At 38.6% G+C, this 23388-nt stretch overlaps 1 protein-coding gene across 1 annotated transcript in view; it reads right to left on the bottom strand.

Annotated features, from left to right (window-relative positions):
• LOC145241429 (galanin receptor 2a-like) overlaps window positions 1–23388 on the bottom strand; it is a 921585-nt gene that overhangs the window by 194956 nt on the left and 703241 nt on the right. Inside the window, exon 3 of the mRNA XM_080104379.1 lies at window positions 6426–6446. The gene's annotated coding sequence lies outside the window, so the exon portion shown is untranslated. The remainder of the gene's footprint in view (window positions 1–6425; window positions 6447–23388) is intronic.

The following is a 23388-nucleotide window of genomic DNA, read 5'->3' as shown; positions in this document are numbered from 1 at the left end:
CTTAACAAAATTAAGCTTAACAAAATTAACCGTAACAACATTAACCTTAACAAAATTAACCGTTGCAAAATTAGATTTAGAACAATGTGGTTCAGTTGGAGATAAAATGAACAAATGATGCAGTGAAAATGAAAACAGACAAGAGAGAATAGAAAGTAAAAAGACATCCCGGGCAACGCCGGATAGTGACAGCAGTAAAAAAAAATTGAATCGAAAATATTAAGAATATAGCGATATTTTCAGAATTAATAAAAGTCACACGAATTCTATTTCCTTCCACGGAGAATTTTAATTCTCGATTTGAAAAAAATATCACTTAGAGTTATTCAATTATTGCCTCAAATGATACTATTTTAGACACCATGGAAATTGTGTGTGTGTGTTTGTGTGTGTGTGTGTGTGTTTGTGTGTGTGTGTGTGTGTTTGGGTGTGTGTGTGTGTTTGTGTGTGTGTGTGTGTGTTTGTGTGTGTGTTTGTGTGTGTGTGTTTGTGTGTGTGTGTTTGTGTGTGTGTGTTTGTGTGTGTGTGTGTGTTTGTGTGGGTGTGTGTGTGTTTGTGTTTGTGTGTGTGTGTGTTTGTGTGTGTGTGTGTGTTTGTGTGTGTGTGTTTGTGTTTGTGTGTGTGTGTTTGTGTTTGTGTGTGTGTGTGTTTGTGTGTGTGTGTTTGTGTGTGTGTGTGTGTGTGTGTGTGTGTTTGTGTGTGTGTGTTTGTGTGTGTGTGTGTTTGTGTGTGTGTGTGTGTTTGTGTGTGTGTTTGTGTGTGCGTGTGTTTGTGTGTGTGTGTTTATGTGTTTGTGTGTGTGTGTTTGTGTATGTGTGTGTTTGTGTGTGTGTTTGTGTGTGTGTGTTTGTGTGTGTGTGTTTGTGTGTGTGTGTGTGTCTATATATGTGAATGTGTATGTATGTGTGCTGTAAGATACACACACATATAAACACACTAAATACCTATATTTTACAACTAATTCTGCTCCGCATCTGTCATACGGCTAGAATTATTATTAATGCGCAAAGTGTCTGTAATTTCACAAAGAGATATGACTTCTTCGCATCTCTTTTTGAAATAAGAAGTAACTTGTTCCTTCAACTTACTCGTGAGCATCAAAAGTTAATCTTAGTTGCGTTTATATATTTTTGCTCGTGTGCAGAATACACGTAGTTAGTTATCTAATGAACATTTGATTGTGACAATTTATTATCGATAGACGAGTGCTCTATCATGTCAACAGTACAGAGGTGAGATTCTGCTGCAAGCAGGGTTGGTCCGGAGTAGGTTGAAAGGATGCGTGGGCTACTAGTTTGTTGAATCGGATTCCATGAAAGTACTTGTAAATAAATCACATGCAGCTGCAGATTGGCAGACATTATGTTAGAGGCATTTTTGCACCTTGAATGAAGAGCGATGAATTTATGATTGGTGTACCAGCCCAGATATGTAAATTGTAGGTCATGCATAGGCATATGATGGGTTTCTTCTGTTGTAACTTTAAAATATGTGAAACAAAATAATTTTCCGTGTGCAGTTAAAACACGTGAGGTGTATTTAATCAAAAACTTTACGTCATTTCATAATATGCAAGTTTGTTAAAACTATATGCCTGCTAACTGTAACCCAACCAGCCAGGGTAAGAAGAGATTGTCCCAGAATGGTTACAGAAAGTTAAGTTAAAGCTATGGTTGAAAATAGCCTGCAAAAGGGGCCAACAAAAGAGGAATCAGAGTCCGTTTTATTTTAATCGCAGGCCCGGAAAACACCGAATCACCCTGCCAGTTGGAAGGGGAGATGACATGGTTGCCAATGTAAAATACATTTCCTTTGGAAAGAGAAAAACAAAGTCGAAAATATGAAACAATGTTTCTATGAAAAATGATTATTTGGAGACATTAGCGGGTGGTTGTGTCTCGAATTGACTCTTAGGTCAAGGATGCGTTCCCGGGTGCGTGAGACGATAACGCCATTGTTAGGGGAAAATTATCTGATCTGGATGTGGTGAGAGGTAGCCGATTTTACAATCAGGACGAACCAAGGTGTAATAGTGTGGACGTTAATTGGTTAGCTTAATCGCACCAACCATCAATATATAAGCCCGTGCAGAGAGAGATTTTAAGAGATTTTTGGAGATTTTTGGTAGAGTTTGATGAAAGTTGTGAACACGGGGAAATTGTCCACCGCTCCCCACCTCGCTGTTCGATAAGCAAGAATTGGTTATGAAAGAAAACTAATACCCTGCTCGTCGACTTTCGTAACTACCAGAAAGTGAAAATTGCAACCGAAATTTTATTCCTTTTATTTTGTGAATAATTAATTATACGAAAACTACAACCAGCGTCGGTTATTATTATTGCTAATTTTTACAACCGAACTTGAAAGAACAACCAAGTTGAATGATCTTTCTTTTCAGCAAAGGAAATATGATAGCAGAGATCATACACTACTACAGCTGACGTTATATCAAAGCTATCTTCGTGAGAGCGACTGGAGCTGCTTTGCAGAGCTTTGATGGTGATTCTAGCCATATAGAACTACACATCGTGGGGATTTCTGTCAACTGTGGGTTGAAAACGTTGTATTGAGGTTCGCGACAGGGATTCGGTCCACAGGAAAACATCCATAGAAGATGAACTTAAAAATGAAAGACTTCCTTGTAACTGTGTGTCACTACGGCCTTCTTCGTGTTTCATCTTAATCTACGAAGGTCAGGTCGTCACATAAAGGCGTTATATTGGTGCCGTTCCCAGTATCTGCCTCAGTCAAGTAACACTCTCCGGAAACGCTCAAGACATTATATAACAGGACACTTGACGACAGAAAAATGCTTTATCTTGTTATATATTATGCATATATCTACTATTATATGAATTAAACTTTTCTCTGTGTATGTCTCTGTGTGAGTTTGTCTCCTATGGACTCGAAAACGGCAAGGCCGATTTTAATAAATTTCACACGAAAGTACTTTATGTGCATGGTAATGTTCTTAGATAGGTTTTGTATCGAAATGTATCGATAATCGGTACTCAAAATAATCTGGTGAAAGAAGGAACAATAGATTTCGTCCAAAGTAAACACCTTACACAGCTTTACATCACCGGTGCATTTAAAAAGTTTTACAACCACGCAAGGCGAAGGGCCCTACATATAAAATTAACAGAAGGTTCTTAAGTATCACAAGGGCGCGTTTGAAATGAATGTTTCTGTTTAAATCACAAATGGAACATATGATTTAATTTTTTACTTTAAACTTAAATTTAAGCCTTATTACCTAACAAGGCCTATGAAATGAACAGTAGGTATCATGATATGATAGTGAGCGTTCGAATTGAGGGGTTTTGTTCAGAGCACAATTGAAGGTGACACTTTTTATGTTTTAAACTTTAATTCAAGCTATTACATATAAAATAATTTTTATAAAATCAACACTAGGTTCTCTACAGTGCAATGTAGACTACAATCTATTGTGGACTAAGTCATTGAAAGAGGCGTGTGAAGCTTTCCCATGATGCATCACGATCTGTTCCCAACTAGAGCAGGCAATTAATCGATATGATTGAAAAATGGGCGATTTCACTGATTTCGATGAAAGTAAAATATTCGAAGTGTAAAACATTTGTTGATCATCATTCAATCCTGTGTATTCCTCATGATTGAATGAGGATCAACAAATGTTCCACGCTCCCACATTTTTATTGTCATCGAATCGGTTAAATATCCTATTTTTAAATCAAATCGATTGATTGTCTGCTCCAGCTAGGGGTCTCCCCACAATAGTGTATCGCTAACTTCACATGCCTCCCTGCAGTGATTTTGTCCAAAATACAGCCTCATCTACATTGCACTGTAAAGAATTTATTGTTGATTTATAAAATTATTTGTAAATCAGGGCTTCACTTTAAGTTCACAATGTAAGTCAAGTATCATGGTTCAATCTTGCACTATACAAAAATATTAATTTCGAATGCGTACCTGTCTTATCAAAAACAAACTAACTATTGATTTTATGAATTTATTTTTACATAATCACGTGAATTTAGATTAAACGTACAAAAGTCAAGTACCATGGTTCAATTGTGCTCTAAAAATAAGCATTACTTTCGAATGCGTCCCTGTCTTATAAAAGAATCTACAGACCATTGTACAGCTAGGGATTTTCTACTTGTGCGGTGATAAGATTTCTTACACCCACTTTTGATGTTTCAGAAAAATAATAACGTTGTCCAAAATTGGATTTCCTTTAATTGGATTTTTTTAAATATTAATTTTCGATACTTATCGAAAGCATCCCTACACAAAACCTACGTAAGAACACTGCCAGATACATTAAGTACCCTCTTGCGAAATAAAATAAATCGGCCTAGCCGTTTCTGAGAACACACACACATACACGCACAATGTTACTCTATATAAAGGTAGAAATTAAACTATTTTCTCTGAGTAGTCTGAGTTACATTATGTATTTCCATAATATGAATTTAAGCAACCTCTTCGTTACAGAAAAGACACTGCGAGATTTTCTCTGCTGTATCGTTATTTTCATGGCAAGCGTTCAGTTAAGCTCTGATCTATGGCCCCCTATTCTAATCTTTCACAAAAACACTCGTCTACCTACAACCACTATCAACGATTTCACCCACACTTTGTTGGTGCCTAAACCTAAATGTGGATTTCATGGACATATTTTTCCTAGAACTGCCCCCTTGTGGAACTCTGTTTCGTTGGTTTGCTTTCCAGCTGACTGCAATATTGTCGTCTTCAAGTCCAACGTAAACAAGTTTTTATTGAACATCCTCTAAAATAATCTAATTCTACTCAATTTCTAATACTAACAGTTACTACTCTATTGTCGTAATGACTACCATGCATACATTAACTCCTACCTTTGATTTGCTTCCGGGTATTGGATGATATAAAAAAATAATCATAGAACTATACTTCACACATTTATTCAGGTCATATAAAATCAACAAGTATTTGGATAGCAGTTATATAATAATAATATCAAAGTTGATATCAGATTCTTGATTAAAATTAGATACGCAAAGATGCTCAAGAAAAAAAAATAGGTAATAACTAGGGTAGCTCAACAGCATATTCTTTTCATTGTTTTGGCTCTCGAGTGTATATACGTTAATATTTTATTTGCTTATATATATATATGTATAATATAAAGTGATGTCGTTCTTGGGTGATTAACGGTGTCTAACGATGTCGGATATATACACGAGACTCAAAAGAATGAAAATAATATGCTGTTGTCATATCCCTAGAAATAGACAATAAACAAAAAAAAAACACAGCAAACGCCTAGAGTTTGACATATATTTCTTATCATTGATTGAGATTGTCGGACTGACTTCCTCATCTTGGTTGTTATAGTCACAACGTTTCGGCCGTTTTGCCCTCCGGCCTTCATCAGGTGTTTTGTGTCGAACTGGGGAACCGTTTGTTAGGAGTCTCGAGCCCAACCCTTTATTATTATTACGAGGGTACCATGTTCGGACTCCAGCTAGGCTCTGGGACATAGTTGCTGATTCTCTGTTTTGAATGTTACTTTTCACAGGATTAAACTCAGCACCTTTGGGTAACTGTAAACTTTGATACATATGTCTCTAGGACGAAACGTTGTGACTATAAAAACCAAGATGAGGAAGTCAGTCCGACAATCTCAATCAATGAAAACACCTCATACAGACAATTACTATGTTTCTTATCAGTTTCTCATTTCCTTCGTTTCTCTCCTTTTAAAATATAATCTCACACAGCAACACATTATACATCTAATATTTCGGCAAAAGAAAGGAAGTCTTTTAAAGAAGCTTTTCAATTCTCGGACAATCCTTATAACCATGCTCAAGAACTCGTTTAAATTTTGAATAACATTTCAAGAATTTTTGAAATTTTGCGAAATTCCTTAAAATATTAAACATAATTTTGTATTTTGTGACGAAAGGAGCCAATCAGTTGTCATTCTGAATGGGGCGTTTTCTTTTACTATCACCATATATCTAATAAATCGAGGCTTCTTAATGACTGTCTTCTATCTACAAGTGGCTAGTATCTCTTTTGAAATAAGAACGACCTATTTTTGCTGTTGTTCTAATGCCTTTGTGAGATGCAGCATTAAAAATTCTAAAAAGAAGCGTAAATGCTGAAGGCCTTTTAAAAATATATTAACACATGGCGCTCAATAGTTGCGGTTTATTAAAAAGAATTAAAAAATAAATTTAAAAAAAAACTCCAAAATAAAGTGTCGACGTAATTGATTGCGCTCCCGCTGTCAGAATTGCTTACAAAGAAACTCTAGGCATAAAAGATAAGATCTTCAGAAATCATTTCTTTAATAATTAATTTTTTTCTTTTCTGTGGGAAAAACAGAAATTTCGGATCCAAACAATTGTAGAATGTTTTATCTGATGCAAATGGTTCGTACTTACGATTTAATGCAAAATGGTGACCTGAAAAAAGAAAAGAAAATTGTACGAATGAAATTTTAAAGATACATATACACAGATGCATACATAAATAAATGCATATATACATACATAGATACATAGATACATAGATACATACATACATACATACATACATACACACACATATGTACAAATGAGCGACGGCTAAAATATCATAATTGTAGAATACCAATCCCTGTAAGAACAACAGGAAAATAAATTGAAAAAAAAAGAGATTAAGGCAAAAATTATTAAATAATATGGAGTGGCTTTGTTATATGAAAATCATTAATAGTATAATTTGCTTAAATCGAAATGATGTTCTCATATTGAGCCTAATTGGCACAACGTTTCAGTTGGTATGACCTCCGACCATTTTCAGGTGTATAAGTCACCGTGTTTAGTAAAGAATAAGAAGTGGGTTTAGCGTTGTACTCTACAGGTTTCGAATTTAGGTTAAGGTGAAAATAAATTTACAAAATATTTATAAAGTTAGAAAAAATATCGAGATTTTTTCGTTTCTTTTTTTCTTTTTATCAATTTTTTCTATTTTCTTTCTTTTTTTATCTCATATCACACGTTATGTAATAAATGTATAAAACGTCTATATTGAAAACAACAAGATATCCTTAGTACTCCAAAATAGACAAGAGGATATTACATGTGATTATGCTTCTTCGGCACTTCAGTTTAGTAAATTTCTTTTTCTTTTTCTTTTAAATAACTTACATCTTATTAAGTTAAAATAAAGCAGCTACATTATCCCTCATTGCACCACGTGCTCAAGATAAGCAGAGACAGAATTATGAACATAACAGGCACTTTAAGTAATTGTGGTGTCATCTGCATATCTGTCTACGAATGGTCTAGGAATGTGATTTGGGAGCTCATTAATGAAGATCAGAACGAGATTTTGATACAGAATAGAACCCTGCTTGACACTATGAGCTTCCGATTTCTACCAGTCGCTGATTACTCTTCTAAGTCTATCAGAGAGAAAGGATTTTATAATTGAGAGGATATTTCCAGTTATTCTATAGCTGTCTGTATTGTGAAATACTTTATCAAAAGCTTTTGATATGTCAAGATATATTGCTCTTGTAATTAATCCGCGATCGAGAGATTAACTAATCCTGGAGGAAAATAGTAACCAGAAATACTCCTAGAAGATTGCAGTTCTTGCAAAAAAGCTGGTTGGATAGCAAGATGTATTACAGCTAGTTTTCAAAACAGTGAATTTATTGAGACCACTAGATAACAGAATCAAACGAGCTGGATCAAAGAAAGGCAGGTAAAAATCAGACAATTCTGAAGAACAACTGAAATACTGATATTTATTAAAAAAAATACTGAGACTAGCAACATTACGTCTATGAGAGGTTGTAGAGAAGATTAGACGGTGAGGCCAATCAAATTACAGATATGTTTTTTGCACCTTATTAAGAACTCTCAAATTTGACATAAATTCACCAGCCCAAATATGACAACAGTACTTCATACATAGTCCAACAGTAGTTTTCTATATATAGAGAATAGTTTCAGGTGTGAAAACGTGTAATTAAGTAGAAAGAATAATGTATGACACGGAAAATGTCACTTCTCATACAGAATCATGTATCAGTATTCGGAGATGCTGGTGAAGGATAGATAGCTTGCATTTTCTGCGTATGCAGCACTTGAATATGGGAATGTTTTCAAATGGTTTGGAGCTCGACAGCCTCTCTTACGGTCTCCACACAGAAGAGGGATATACGAATACTAAAGTTGTATCTAATAGTAGGCGTGTCGCTTTTCTTTCTGATATTCTCATGGATTTCTCTACTTTTGAAGGAAACCAACTCTAAAATTTATTGATTTTACGTTTTTTTTAATCCTGTTCGTTTGCCTATTTTGTCTAGTCGTCTCCATCAGTTCGTTGTTTCCAGAAAAGATTCGGTGAGAAAATATGATCAACCTGTGCGTAAAATAGACCATCATTTTCGATTGAAACTCCGATCTACACTGCCCCTACATTTTCTTCCCGTAGCAATAACATTTCTTTTGATTGTCTATTTCCAGTTAATCCTTGTTTTTCTCCCCTTTTTGCCACCAGGGGGCAATTGCATCACTTGACTTGCAAATTCTCTCTATGGCCAATCTTAGGACATGTCAAAGCCAGCCTAGACGTCGTTTGCAGATTATTGGCGATACTACCTACAGGTAAGTTGCATATATCACTTCTTGGTTAGTAATTCAATCGCTCCACTTAATCCCTAGAATCTTTCTAATGCACTTGGTATTAAACACGTCTAATTTCCTCCCTTAGGTGATTTTACGATATCCATGTAGCAGTGTAAGCAAGACGGTGTTGTTATAAAATAAGCAAGACGTTGTTTTTATAAAATCTAATTTCCTGTTTCTTCAGATTTTGCAAAGATCCATGTAACGTTTGTTATCGACATTACATAGATGTCTAAAACAAAAAGCTGATTTAACTTTATAGTATTTGGTATTACAGATGAGAAACACAGACTAAAAATTAATTTCACAACTTGTATTTTTCCAAATCGTTGTTGTGATAAAATATTTGAGTTCATTTACTAATGAGTTATAAAATTGTATATCGTGCGAGTGTCACACTTATATAGGTTATGAAGCATGCTGATGAAACTTTATATTGTAAGTAGCTAAAATAAAGCACGCTTTGTCAAAAAGAAAGGGAAGAGAAGCTATGAGCGGTGAAACTTATATAAAATATAATAATAGTTATATAACTATAAGATATGATAAAATATTTTCGTCTGATTGTTGCTATGTGGAACATTGAGGAATTATAAGTGTAAAATGTAAACTACTTCATAAAAAAATACCAGACAACCTATGTTTTAATGATATCGGATTTTGAAATATGTTCAAATAAAATCAATTTGTAGATCTTTTGTTTTTCTGTGACTCTTTTCATGATAAACGTTGTGTCTATTGTTTCAATAATATTATTTTTCTTCATTAATTCTTCGATTCTCATTACATTAGATAATGTCACCAATTTTCTCCTGAGAATTAATTTTTCATAATGTTACGACTTGTATCTTGAGAATTGATTTTTAATAATTCCATCGATTTTATACTGAGAAAAACTTGTCAATAATGTCACCGATTTTATCCTGAGAATATTTTTAATGAAGGTATTTATATTATGAAATGTTTTTTTAAAAATCACCGCATAGAAATCTTTCATGTAAAATATAATTGCGTTTACTCTTTCTTTACGTAAATAACATTAGTTTTATGCTTAAGATTGTTCACTTAATCAACTAATCAATCAGTTTTAGCAAATATTTATCTATGTCTGTAAAAACACAATAATCCATTAATAATCGATTTCATGGAATTTCCTATTTAATCCATTCATATCATAGCTAATCCTTCTGCAATTCAACATTTTCTTCATATCACCAATGGCAAAATAAGCTAAGAAAAGAAATCTAATTAAAGCCAATTTTTAAAATTTCACCTCTAATACTATTGATCTTCTTCCTTTTTGATAAAAACATTCTTTGCAATTGTGTGTGTATTGTTTGTTTTTTGTCCATACTTACAAAATAAAGTGTCATTAGCATTCTTCATAACCTGTACAACTGTAACACATGGGCGATTTACAATTTGGCAAGCCGGCAATATTTTCAGATCCGATACTGAATTTATAATATGAGGACGCCAAATCGTTTTTATGTATTTATTACTGTTATAAATTACATGTTTTTTTCACTTCGGCGATATTGAAAGAAAATAAATCGCCGAATCTGTATACAGAGTCGACGATTTATCTGCTTACATAATATTTATTTTCTTACATAATATTTATTTTCTTACATAATATATTATGCAAAGAAAACGCAACGTTGTCCGGCTGTATAATATATTTTATTCAACACAGAAACTGAAATGTACATGCAAATATTATGTTTTCTTCTAAACCGTTCACTTCTTGTAAGCAACAATTACTCGAGCTGAAATCGAGACAACAATCTACAAACAATGAGTCAAGTAAAATAATCATTAGATCGGCGTGATACGATCTTTAAAATTTGTTTTCAAACTACTTTATTCTTAACATAAGTAATCTGCCATGTGAACTATTAATGCATGCGCATTCGTAAAACAGTTACCAAATAGATAAAAATGCGATGACTCCCACGTACCAATGTTCCAGTTTTGATCTCTTATCAGCCTGTTTCCGCCGGAATGAAGGCGAATTAAAAAGTTGTCCACATGTCTGAATATCCCATATACCAAATCTCCAATCGTAGAGTATATAATTTAAGACGTGTCCACACGCACACACATTTTCATTTTAATAGATATATAGAATAGATTCATGCATAGCCTAAATTCTTTTTTCTTATAGACGAATAATCTAATTAAGTTACAGGAAAGTTAATAAACAAAACGTTTTATTACGTTAAAAACAGACAAAAGTTATAACTTGTTAACTTAAAATGAATTATTTATGCAAAATTTATGGTTCAACATGGTTAAATTTGTGGTAAGTTTATCATCAAATACTAATAAAATACTAAATATTAAATACTATATATTTATCATTAAATACTAATAAAATACTACATATTAAATACTATATATATGTATCATTAAATACTAATAACATACTAAATATTAAATACTATATATTTATCATCAAATACTAATAAAATACTAAATACTATATATTCATCATTAAATACTAATAAAATACTAAATATTCAATACTATATATTCATCATTAAATACTAATAAAATACTAAATATTCAATACTATATATTTATCATTAAATACTATTAAAATACTACATATAAAATACTATATATTTATCATTAAATACTAATAAAATACTACATATTAAATACTAATTAAATACTAATCTTTATTAATCCCTAATCATCGGGTATTGCGCATCAAACCGATACCTAAATACTTAATTCATACAAAATTTCAAACAGATCGGAACAGTAATTTGCAACGACAAATAGAATAGATAGGCAAACAGAAAAAAACAGAGAAACATAATACAAGAGTAACCATTATTCCCGGACAACGCTGAGGGTAGATAGCTAGTATTGTATAAACGCAATTTATCAAAATATGAAATTGAATTTATTTGATCTTATCAGTGGAATATCCACTTTATTTGGGTGTATGTTTATCTACATTTTCATTTTCGTCTAAAATATTTGAAGTGGCATTATCAAATTTAGATCTGGATATTTTATAGCTGAAACAGTTCATTGATATATAACACAACGTTTTATTGAACAGTTATGGAATTCACTCCAGATCCGGTCGCGTCGCGAAATGTTGCACCACTGTGATAGCTGTACCAATCTGTTTTGACAAACATTAGGGACTGACCTTCACTTCAGACCTGCAACGGAAGTCGTATATTAACTATTTTGCCAAAGTAACTCGGGAAATGGCGGAAACATACTGACGTTAAATTTGAACTCAACTCCAACTCCAAAAATCCAACTCTTATCTTCTCACTGCACTTTCCACACTGACACCCAAAATAAAGTAGATGGCTCTTTATAGAGAGACCCAACCACATCTCATTTGCATACCCCTCCCCCTCTCCTCACATCATGTGATCATCAGTCCATAAATACCAGAGGGCGGCCATTTTTATTTTCTCTCTTTTTTTTTCTTTCCTAACACTGGCCGCACGATGCATGAGGTAAAGTTTCTTTACTTTTAACCACACGCTCCTTTAATCTCTAAGATCAATAATTAGTATCATATTCCGCCATCCACTCTGCGCGTCTTCGTTCACGGTGCGATCGTCGAAGAGGCTCTTCTTCAGACACTTCAACATCAGCATCACCTCCTCTTCCTCTGATGGCAAGGAGACTCTCCGTATATCTCAAATGTGACGAGGCATTCCGTCGATCCCTACCTTGTTTTTGGAGAGTACTTCAGTCACTATACCTTTTCCCCAGCGAGTCGTGCAACGAGAATTGGGTGGTTTCACTCACACCTCTTCACCAACTGCGATGTCTACGCAGGCCTGTTCTTCTCTCTGTGTTATAGCCAATGGATGTCGCCATTCATAAGAGAAAATAGACCGGTGCGGCACTGAATTTTCGTCTTGACCAGCCTTCGGCGTTATATTGTACAAAAAAACTGCTTCTTGGGGCGAAATCTGGCTTCTTGATGCCACAGCTTTTATAGTGCGATGGTGCCTCTCTATAATTCCATTTCCACTTGGACGGTATGCAGCTCTAAAATATAGCCCCACATTCCACTTCGCACATAAGTCTCTAAAAACTTCCGAGCGGAAAGACGTACTATTATCCACCAACACTTCTTCTACTGGCCCCCTTTCCATAAAAACCTCCTCGACAACTCTCTTTACTTCTTCTGCTGTTATATATTAATATGTTATATGATAATGTGTGATGTCAATGGCCAATCTCCGCTAATTCTCTTCAACATGCAGTTCCCCTTTTTCATGTCTAGCCGGTGAAGGGTCGATTGATTGGCATTACCTACATTGTTCCACCACCTTTTGGACGTCTTGCATTGTGACGTGCAAGTTTACTTTTCTTGCCAGGTAAAGGGTCCGTTCCTTTCCAAAATGATGCAGGTTATGCAGGTCTTTTAAATTCTCTACTGCACAACATGCTGGAGCCCCGTCTCTTTCCTTGTGTAGCCAGGCTTTATTGGCTCTTGTCAGCCCATTTGCTTTATTTTTTTGTGACGAAACTAAGGTAGTAGTTACCTTTAGTTCGAATTTTCGAACCAAGTCTCCCAGCGCTCCAAGTCTACGCTTAATAAGCATCTCCGCTGCTCTTTTTGTTTTGATCCGCTTATCACGAAAAAGCTTCGATTTAATCCACGACACCACTGTTGCAGAGTCTGTTTTAACGTTCACTGTCTGTAGCCCCCATTTCAGAGCCAGATTAATGCCTTTCATCACAGCATCTAGTTCCGCAACATTGATATGGGCGCTATCATCCTTTTTGCGTAGCCAAGCAGCATCTTCAACAGCCACTTCTCTTATTTCCAATAATACCCCTAATGCTACAATGTTAGCATCAGTCCATATCACCCCTTCATGGCCCTCCTCTACATGCCATTCTCCTCTTACAGGGTCCATTTTCTTCACTTCTGCAATGACTTCTTGTATCATGAGAAGCACTTTTTGATCAACTGCATCTTCTCAACTGTCTGTCCCAGTCTGCCTTTTAATAAAACTTCACGCAGTTCGCAGCCATCCAGCTAGTGGGTAGTGGCCAACCAGCTTTCCACATATAGAGAAAAGCTCTCTGTTGGCTTGGTCAACCTTGGCTTCAGGGATCTCATTTCCTCGCCCAAACATCAATTTTCCTGCCTTATTGTTCTGTAGTCGAAATCCCAAAGCCATTCCGTTTTCCAGTGACTCAGGCGGTTTTTTCGTCAGCCCATATGCTTTGATATGCTCTCTCACCCTTTCCGCAGTCACTTCCGTTTCGTCCACTAGTACATCGTCGATGTAAGAGCAGGTACCTCTCTTCACTGCATCGTCTTTGGCCAACACTGTCTTAAGAACTGCCGTCATTATCTTTGGTGTGGAGTTCAGACCAAATCCTAATCTGGTCAGACAATAAACCTGACCTTTGTACTCTACCAACTGATACTTCCACAATTTCTCATCCACATGAAGTTAGAGCTAGGCTGACTTCAGGTCCACAATTTTAGTTGCCTGCTTCATCCTCCTCCATTTCCTTACGACTTCTTCACACGCGTCGATTCCGTCCTTTGTGTGACAAGCGACAAACTTGTTCAGCTCACGGAAATCCAACACTGGCCTAACTTTCCTCTTAATAGGTTGGACCACAGCCATGAGTGGCAAAATTCCTTCAACTTTCCCTGACCACGGCATTAATATCCCTTCATCTATCAAACTCTCAACATCTTTTTCAAACTGCGGCTCCGCAGCTCCTTTCAGTGTGCTTTTGTAGCAGCTGACCCGATTCGTCAATACAGGTGGCTCCGCGGTCCATCGCCATTCTACCATCCATTTTTCTCCATCGAAGCAGGCTCGAAAGTCATCATCCTCAATCAGACACGGTCGGGGTTTCGATGGTTGGTTGGTATCACCCCTGGTTACACTTCCTGTTATTCCCGGTACACTCTGATTGCCAAACTTCACCTGGACTTTATCAATAGTAGCTCCTCCCAGTCAGTCTATCGCGTCCAGGCCCAGCACCACATCAATTCCTGCAATCAGTCTATCCAGCACGATCACTCTTAGCCGCAATGGCATATTCCTTACTACACTCTCCGCATCGGCCTCTCCACAGCATTCCACTTTCTGCCATCCACCACTCTAACGTTGCTTGTTCCATTCCAAGAGTTGGCGACGCTCGTAGTAATACACTTGTTCAGTATAAAAGAGGTGACTACTGGCGCATAGTACCCCTTTACTCGTTTCCCGGAAGCGAAGAGCAATTCCTCCTAATGTGCCCTACTTGGCCACACCGAAAACAGATAATGTCTGGCCGTGGCTCCCTAAAGTCTCTCATCAGGTGTGGTCCTTTACATCGAAAGCATTTACCGGTAAATCCACGGCCTTGCTTCATCACTGGTCGCTCCTTTCCGCTTGCCACAGCAGCCGCGACCGCCCCCAGCTCACCGGACTGTTTCGTCAAAACTCTAGCATGCCTTAGAATCTCCTCCACCTCCATGGTTCAATATCAGTAAGTCGTTGCAGTTCCATGGAGATGCGATCAGGGAAACCAGTTACAAGTACCAGCTTTACAGTATTCTCAAGGCTGCATCCTCCATATCCAGCCAATCCTGCTAGTCGCCTTATCTCTGCCACGTCCACATCCACAGACTCCCCAGTCCAGGTGACCCTTTTGAGCTTGTTGTAAGCCTCAAACGCGCTCTCGGAAAATGCGGTCTTTAACCGGTTCTCGATGCTCTCAGCAATGGCCTGATCCGTCTCTCCCATTTCTAGATAGACCGCTAGAGCACTTCCTTCCAAATACATAGGTATTAACGTGGCTAGATCCTCGATCTTCTTCAGCCTTGCCACCAACTTCAGCTTGTTAAGCCACGCAACCCCGTCCTCTTCTCCAGTAAATGGCCTCAGGATATCGCTGTTCAATCTTACTCGGCCACCCATTTTTGTCACTGCGCCGAAATAACTTGACGTTAAATTTGAACTCAACTCCAACTCTAAAAATCCAACTCCAAAATCCAACTCTTCTCTTCTCACTGCACTTTCCACACTGACACCCAAAATGAAGTTGATGGCTCTTTTATAGAGAGACCCAACCACATCTCATTTGCATACTCCCCCCCCTCTGCTCACATCATGTGATCATCAGTCCATAAATACCAAGGGGTGGCCATTTTTATTTTCTCTTTTTTTTTTCTTTCCTAACACTGGCCGCACGATGCATGAGGTAAAATTTCTTTACTTTTAACCACACATACTAACGTTCCAGAATGGTATCTAACCCTTGACGAAATCATCTACATATATTCGAGCCAAATACATTCTATGATGGAGTACTGCTGCCACACATGGAGAAGGTCTACTCAGAGTAAACAGCAACTTTCGAAATTAAGTAGGCGATGCTCTCTTTCATTCTTACTACCTCTTTCTCACAGTAAAGATGCTGCTCTGCTGTAGCATTATTTTCATAATACTCATGATGCCCAACTGTATGTTTCCAACTGTAAAACATTTACAACAAAACTCGACTCTCTACAACCACTGTCAATATTTCTCCTTTTCTTCATCCCTAGCTAAAACGAAACGAAACTTCTACAACAAAGCTTCTTTCTTAGAACTGCTCGTCTGTGGAACACAGTTCCGCGGGATTGCTTTTAAGCTGGGTATAACATTTTTTTTATTACAAACAAAACACATTGCCACTTTGGTGTAGGAGGCTACTATCAGGGGAAACAACTACTGGGGTACAATGTAGGGAGTTGGGCAGCAAGATATCGGTTCATGTTACACTTGAACTTCTGCATGTAAGTACAGTTGGGGATGCAGGGATCTGGAATGGAATTCCAAAGTCTAGCGGTTCTGGGGAAGAAACTACTGGAGTAGAAAGCTCTTTTACATATTGTAAGGTTTGCGTTAAGCAAGCTGGTTTTCCAATCCGACAGCGTGTCGCCGTGAACAAATGTAAACACATAATGGCGATTCGTCTGTCCTTTCATAAGGGGGATAACTCCACTTATGCAAAGTCTGAGCGAAAGGGCGATAACTCCTTTCTGGCCTCTACATGCCCCTCCCCCTCGTGACCACAAAAGCAAGTTGTTGTGGTCATCTTTTATGTGGAGAAATACTCGTGCGATTTCCCCCGCATTTGCGGCGACAAACCTCTTGGGGCTCTCGTCCTCCAACTTGACGGTTCCCTTAACGGAGGAGGACTGTATTTTTGGGTATCTCTTTACGTGGTATCTTCCACTTCCATTTCTTCCTCATGCTCGCTTGGGGATTCTGTGTCGGCGTGTTGTTTCACCTCCATTGCCTCCTCCGGAGGTTGTGCCTGTGGAGTCTCCACATTTATAGGTGGGTTCGGGATTTCTTGTCTGATGTTTCGAGGGCCCTCCACTACCGGGTGTATTCTGCGGAGAAACCGACGGTTGCGCAATGTCACTGGATTGCTTCCATCGACCCGGACTTGGTACTGTCGGTACCTCTGGGTCTCCACGATTCTCCCCGTCTTTGTCCATCGACGTGGGTGGATCTGGACGTAATCTCCTACCTGGAGTTCCCGGAGTGGGCGACAATGTTGGTTGTAATACTGCTCGTTCCTCATGTGATGGTTCTTAACATAGTATCATTCTCGTACATTGACGTGAAGGCGGCTTTGACTGCGGTGTCAATGGATTGGTCCTGGTCTCTTGGTGGGGTGCCCGCTGGGTACCGAGATGCACAGTCAGGGGCCAAGTTGAGTTTCCCCGGTCGATGTTTTATCTTGAATTTATACATGAGTGACTTTTCCTTGAAGTTTAACAGGCGTGGGGTTTTTATATTCTTCAGGGCTCGGTCTGAAAATATCTTTACGAGCGGTAAGTGATCCACTGTAATCACCAAGTCTGGACATCCGAGTATGAACATGCGGCATGATTCCAACCCATAGATCAGAGCCAAGGCTTCACCTTCCACTGGTGCATATCGTGATTCCGCGTCGTTGGTAAAACGGGATCCCGCCAGGATGAGTTTCCAATGGCCATCCCCACAACTCATGTTTAATTCCCCCTCACATCTACAGTGCTTTTGAAACAGAAAATACGATATCCCTGTTTTGCTGTGGTCTGTCGCGAGTCCTGTTGCTCTGTTCATTTCGAACGTTTGGATGCCTTTTTCAATTCTTTTCACTATTATTTTTTTCGATTCTTGGAATATCTGTTCCAATGTCTCATCCCAATAAAATTTTCTGTCCTTTGTTTTCAGCAACTCTCGGAATGGGGCCATAACTTCCGCTTGTGAAAACGCATAGGAGACTTGGTTTACGAGTCCGAACCAGGACCTAACCCCAGTAATATTTGTCGGGGTGCGGAAGCTCAGGATGGCTTCAGTCATTCTTCTTGTGGGTTTGACCCCGTTCGCTGTTACTTGAAACCCTGCGAACTCCACTTCCATGTCAGCAAAGTGAAACTTGTCTGGGTTAAACACAACTCCTCTATCGGCGCAGTGGTTTATATATTCAATTGTGTGTCAGAATGAGGATTCCATTCCACAGGAGACTGTCATCTATACACCGAGTTTTTCGAGCCATATCCATGGTGATATCATCAAATCGACGGGTGTAGCCATCTCCTGATTCATGGAATCCTTGAGGGGCTCGACAGTACCTGTATCGACCCCATTCAGTGATGAACGTGGTAGCGTTTCGTGCAGCTGGAGACAGCGGTAAACTGTGGTAACCGTTCCACGCATCGAGTACCGTCTTCCTGGTATGTGCAGGTATTACCGAGGCCTGATTGAATGGGGACGAAGTGTGGTGCGTCTCCCTCATGGTCGCCTCGTTCAACTTTTGTAAGTCCACCGTCCGCCTTGGGGACCCATCCTTTTTTGGTGTGGCCACCATTCTCGAGCACCAAGTAGTTGGTGTGCCTACCGGTACCGGTTCGATTATCCCCAGTGCCACGTCACGGCCTATATCTTGTTTCAACTTTTCCTTCCAATGATGGGGGACAGGTATTGGTGTGTAGATTGCCGTCGGTGTCGCATCTGGGAGGAATTTTATTTCTAAAGGTTTACCCTTCATTACTTGGAGTGGTTGGTGTGGACAGGTATTGAATGCGCTGGCCTTGAAATGTTCCTTTAGCCATTGCTCCAATTTTTCTGCTAACGGTTGGCTCCAATGGGATTGCTGCTGGTTTCTTCGGAGCCGGTGCTCTGCGCGGGCACCCGCAAGGGGCCGTCTCTTCTGTTTCCGCTGAGCTGCTTTGCGATAATGATGTAGGAAAATTGGATGGCAATAATTTTAGCTCCTTAAGTGCCGTCTGTGATAAGTAGAGCCCGGATGTGTTGTCAGACACATACACTGCCTGTCGTGTTTCTCTTGATCCCACCTTAATATGTAAAAACAGGACCCCCTTGATGTGTAACTGGCTAATTGTTATACCCCTTATCCGATGGGTACTTGGAACCAAGTACACATTTGGGTACCCAAGGAGTCCTTGAATCTCGGGGCCAAAAGAGCAAGTTTGGGCTCCTGTGTCCGCGAAGGCTTGGATGGCGTGGGTGCTTACTTTCATCGGCTTCTTTGGCACCCTTCCAAAGGTCGCATGGCACTTGTTCATTACAGTTACCTCTGCTGTAACTGAGGGGGGGCGGTTCTGGGGCTCCCACCTGGAACTGTTTCCCATTCCACTCAAGGTGAGGAATGTTTGACGGTTGTCTCTCATCGTGTCTGTGAGTAGGGGCTTTATCCGTGGTGCAAAACATGAACGACTCTCCGCTTTTTATAGCCTCCGTTTTGGATCTATTAATTTTCCGGCACACCTTTTTAATGTGCCCTACTATTCCACAAAAGTGGTACTTGAGTCCCACTGCTGGGCAATCTTTCCGGTTCATCGATCCACCTCGGTGTGATGTTTTTCCACAACCGTTGCAAGGTTTGGTGTCCAGTGGGGTCGACAGGGCCTTTGCCTCATGCATTTGTTGTACTTGATTCGACCTTTGTACCCCAGACATCGCGAGAAGTTGTGTGGTATCGGAAAATCAGGGAGTTGCCTCGTCTGTTGCCTCCAGGCAAACCAACCGTGAAAACTTTAGATCCAAGGTAGGAAGTGTAGCTGCCTCTGCCAGTACCCTTCTCTGGTGTTCGATATTTCTTAACCCTGCAATCATTTGCCCGGCAATCATATCGTCTGAGTAATTAACCTGCTGCCGGCAAATGGGTTCGTTCGGACACTGAATACGAAATTCACAAAATTTCGCCTGGCCACGTAACCTCGATAAAAAATGGGTCACTGACTCACCCTCATTTTGCTTCATGGAGTGAAACGTTTGTCGATGGACTTCCTTGTGTAAGCTTCGAACGGCCACCAGTCGTATTTGATGAAGAAGGTACTCTTCTGCCGCATTATTGAGTCGTTCTGGTCCAATGAGCTCAAACAGTAACCTGTTCGTTTCCGGTGTGCATGCTTCTCGCAGTTCGTTTCGAATTGCAGTTGGATTTTCTAGTCTGCACATCTTGTACCGTGACCAGGTGTCTAAAACGAGTGCCCATTCGCTATCTGTTGAGGCCAGACCTATAGAAGGTCGCTGCATTCTTTTTGTTTGCGACGTGTTCGCTCGTCCATGTAAGATGTCCTTCCGTAATTCGATGTTTTCTTTTTGTAACTCGACTAGTTGACGTTATAAGAGAACGTTTTCTTGTTCCATAGTGTACGATATCTTTAGTTCAATGCTGCGATATAAGTATTTCACGTTTTAAAGTAACAATATGTTCGTAGCGCCATGTAAGATTTGCGTTAAGCAAGCTGGTTTTCCAATCCGACAGCGTGTCGCCGTGAACGAATGTAAACACATAATGGCGATTCGCCTGTCCTTTTATAAGGGAGATAACTCCACTTATGCAAAGTCTGAGCGAAAGGGCGATAACTCCTTTCTGGCCTCTACACATATAGGGATATCTACTGTGTAGGGGTAGGATTTAGCTGCCTGTCAGGTTTGTCGAGGGTGCTTACATCGTAGGGGCACTAGTGTTTGCAGTTCTTCGGAACATTCACGATTAAAATACTGGTAAAACAGGCAGAGAGCTGCAACATTTCGTTGATGGGACAGAGGCTAAAGCTTAGATGTCAGTTCAGGACCTATCAGATTGGCGACTCTCTTTTGAACTTTGTGTAGGAGCGAGAGACTAGTATCAGATGCACCAGCCCAAATATGACAACAATACTCCATACATATGCGAATGGTGGCCTGATAGAGGTACAAGCTACTTTCGGGTGTTAGTAGTTTTCTAGTACGGTAGAGAGAGCTTACCTTCTTCGCAGCGGTCCTGGACATGCTTTCCATGTAATTGTTCCAACTCATTTTTCCTGAGAGCGTTAGGCCAAGGACTTTAAAGAATGCACTTTCAGATAAAGAGTCATTGGCCATTGCTATTGGTGGTAGAGAAGGGCTCTTGTAATTATTGAAGGAAACAAGTTTATTCTTAGCAGCATTGAATGGGACCATCAATTTTTGTCCCCATTCCACTACAGATTGGAAGACAAGGTGGTTTTCAAGTCTAATCTGAACACATTCTTGTTGAAACGTCCTCGTGAATAATCAAACTTCCTATTCACCATCATATCTCACTGCCAACTAAGAACTCATTTAACTCTTATCATTCAGTGGATTTTGGCCTTTATAAGTGATGACGTCCATAAAAACACACACACAATTGAACAAGGAGTGCTTCGAAGAACTTTTTATATTTGTGGCGCGAAACAATCTCATTATTCAACTTACAATAGAGTAATATATCTTACTAATGTAGCACTTTTTTCGCATATAAGCATCTCTTCTCTTACGATCTATTTTCTTACTACTATCTATAAAAATGTAGAAGCTAAATAAAGATGACCATTGACATAATTATAAAATTTTCAAACGGTAAACTAATAGTTCCCACACATCACATCTAATAAACACGTACGGTTCACATGAGCAGTTTCGCCAGTGGTTGGTCAATGAATAATCAATACAGCAAAGTCTGTTTTACATACGTGCGCAGTCGCTAGTCTTCATTCGCTCATCAGCGCTTTTCCATGGGAAGTGATTTCCTCGTTGTTGTGTTGTATACCGGACACAAGACACGGGGACAACGATGAGACATTTATATAGATTACACACAGTTCATATTAATGATAGGAGCTTGGTATAAAGAGAGACGTAGTTCCTTTAACACAGGGGAGATCCATTACTTATAAGTGAGACAGACAGTTAACACTTTGTAGGAGGGGGATTCAGTTACACTTTGGAAGAGTGTTTCATACAATGTTCATTTACAAGACGGTAGACAAAAACGCATTACCTTTCAGGTTGAAAGATGACAACGAAGGCAATAGTTTACAAATACATGATTATGTTTTATTCTCCCAGCTGGATGATTGATGATCAGGAATTCAGTTGCCTTTTCGAGTTACATTTTCTTATTTCCCTTTCTGGTCGCTTCCCAAAAGTGTTTCAGCTAACTCAGTAACTGTGACTCCCAGCTGTGTTTACCCACCCAATATTCAACTCTCGAACTTGACTCTGACTGAACTGACTGTCTGAATATATTGTTAATTATCTTTCTTTGTGACGTCAAAACGTGTTTCAGACATATGAGAGTCCTCGCGTGGATTCTATATATTGCACATGTCTCCACACGCCTCTGCAACACAAAGAAAATTCTTAAATTTAATTGTTCATTCTCCAAACTCTGACGTAATTAATATATTTAGTCATTCCCCGACACATTCTTAGGGTTATAATATGTATTCATTTCAATTTCTGATTATTGGGTTCGGTTCTAGCTTTTTCCTTCAATAAATATATTTTCAAACTTATTTACATCTTTCATCAAACTTTTTAAATTTATTTATATCTGACTTTAATTTGATTATTCCGTTCTATATAATATATATGTTGAGCTTTTGTTGGGACGAATATATTCATTCTCGTTCTGTACCCGGAACACGTTATGTAATCCCCATGTCATATAATTTGACACCTGCATTCCAAGCGCGTTTTTTTCTAGGGAGTTAACCGTTGAACCTCAGGCTCAATCACGCTAGTTGCAGGTGCGTCTATTTCCGTTGTCCTTCTGGTTATCTTTATATGTACTATGTGACCTTTGTTTAAATTCATACGAGTTAACGTTATCTTTACTTTCTGGCGTAGGTTCGAATATATATCATATTCGGCTACAAAACTAACACCACTAAAGCAGGTTGAAACTGGCATTACAGAACGAGAGCCGTGTTTGGGTAAAAGTTTTGAGTTACACCTTAAAACTGAAGTCAATAAAGCCGAGTGAAATCTGGCAGATAGATTCTCAGACTCTTTGGTCGGCGAAAGTCTGCGTGCTATCCTTTAAGGGAACCGTACACACAGTGTGACCAGTAGTAGCGAGAAAAGCTATACGTCTATCTATTTGTTTGTCCTTCTAATATTTTATGCAAATGGATCTGTTTGTTTTTAAGTAAACGCTAAAAAGCGACGTTTTGTTGGTATTTACATACGTAAAGCGCCGAAAGGTGCTGGCACACTTAGCCAATCAGAGTTCATCAGACTACAGTTATCAATAGCGAATTGAATATAGTATACTGTCGAATAAGTTAGGTAAATTGATTATACGTTATCGTTGATTTCATCGAGTTAGGATAGACGCTTCAAATAGTAGGAAGTGATTATTATATTTTGTCTGAATAAAATTAAAGGTTAGTAGAAAACTTACGACATGCATATTTTCA

The sequence above is a fragment of the Euprymna scolopes genome, chromosome 20, assembly GCF_053919585.1.
Source record: "Euprymna scolopes isolate OS-2025 chromosome 20, ASM5391958v1, whole genome shotgun sequence".
In the NCBI taxonomy this organism is placed as follows: domain Eukaryota; kingdom Metazoa; phylum Mollusca; class Cephalopoda; order Sepiida; family Sepiolidae; genus Euprymna; species Euprymna scolopes.
This window is presented reverse-complemented; position numbering and strand designations above follow the sequence as displayed.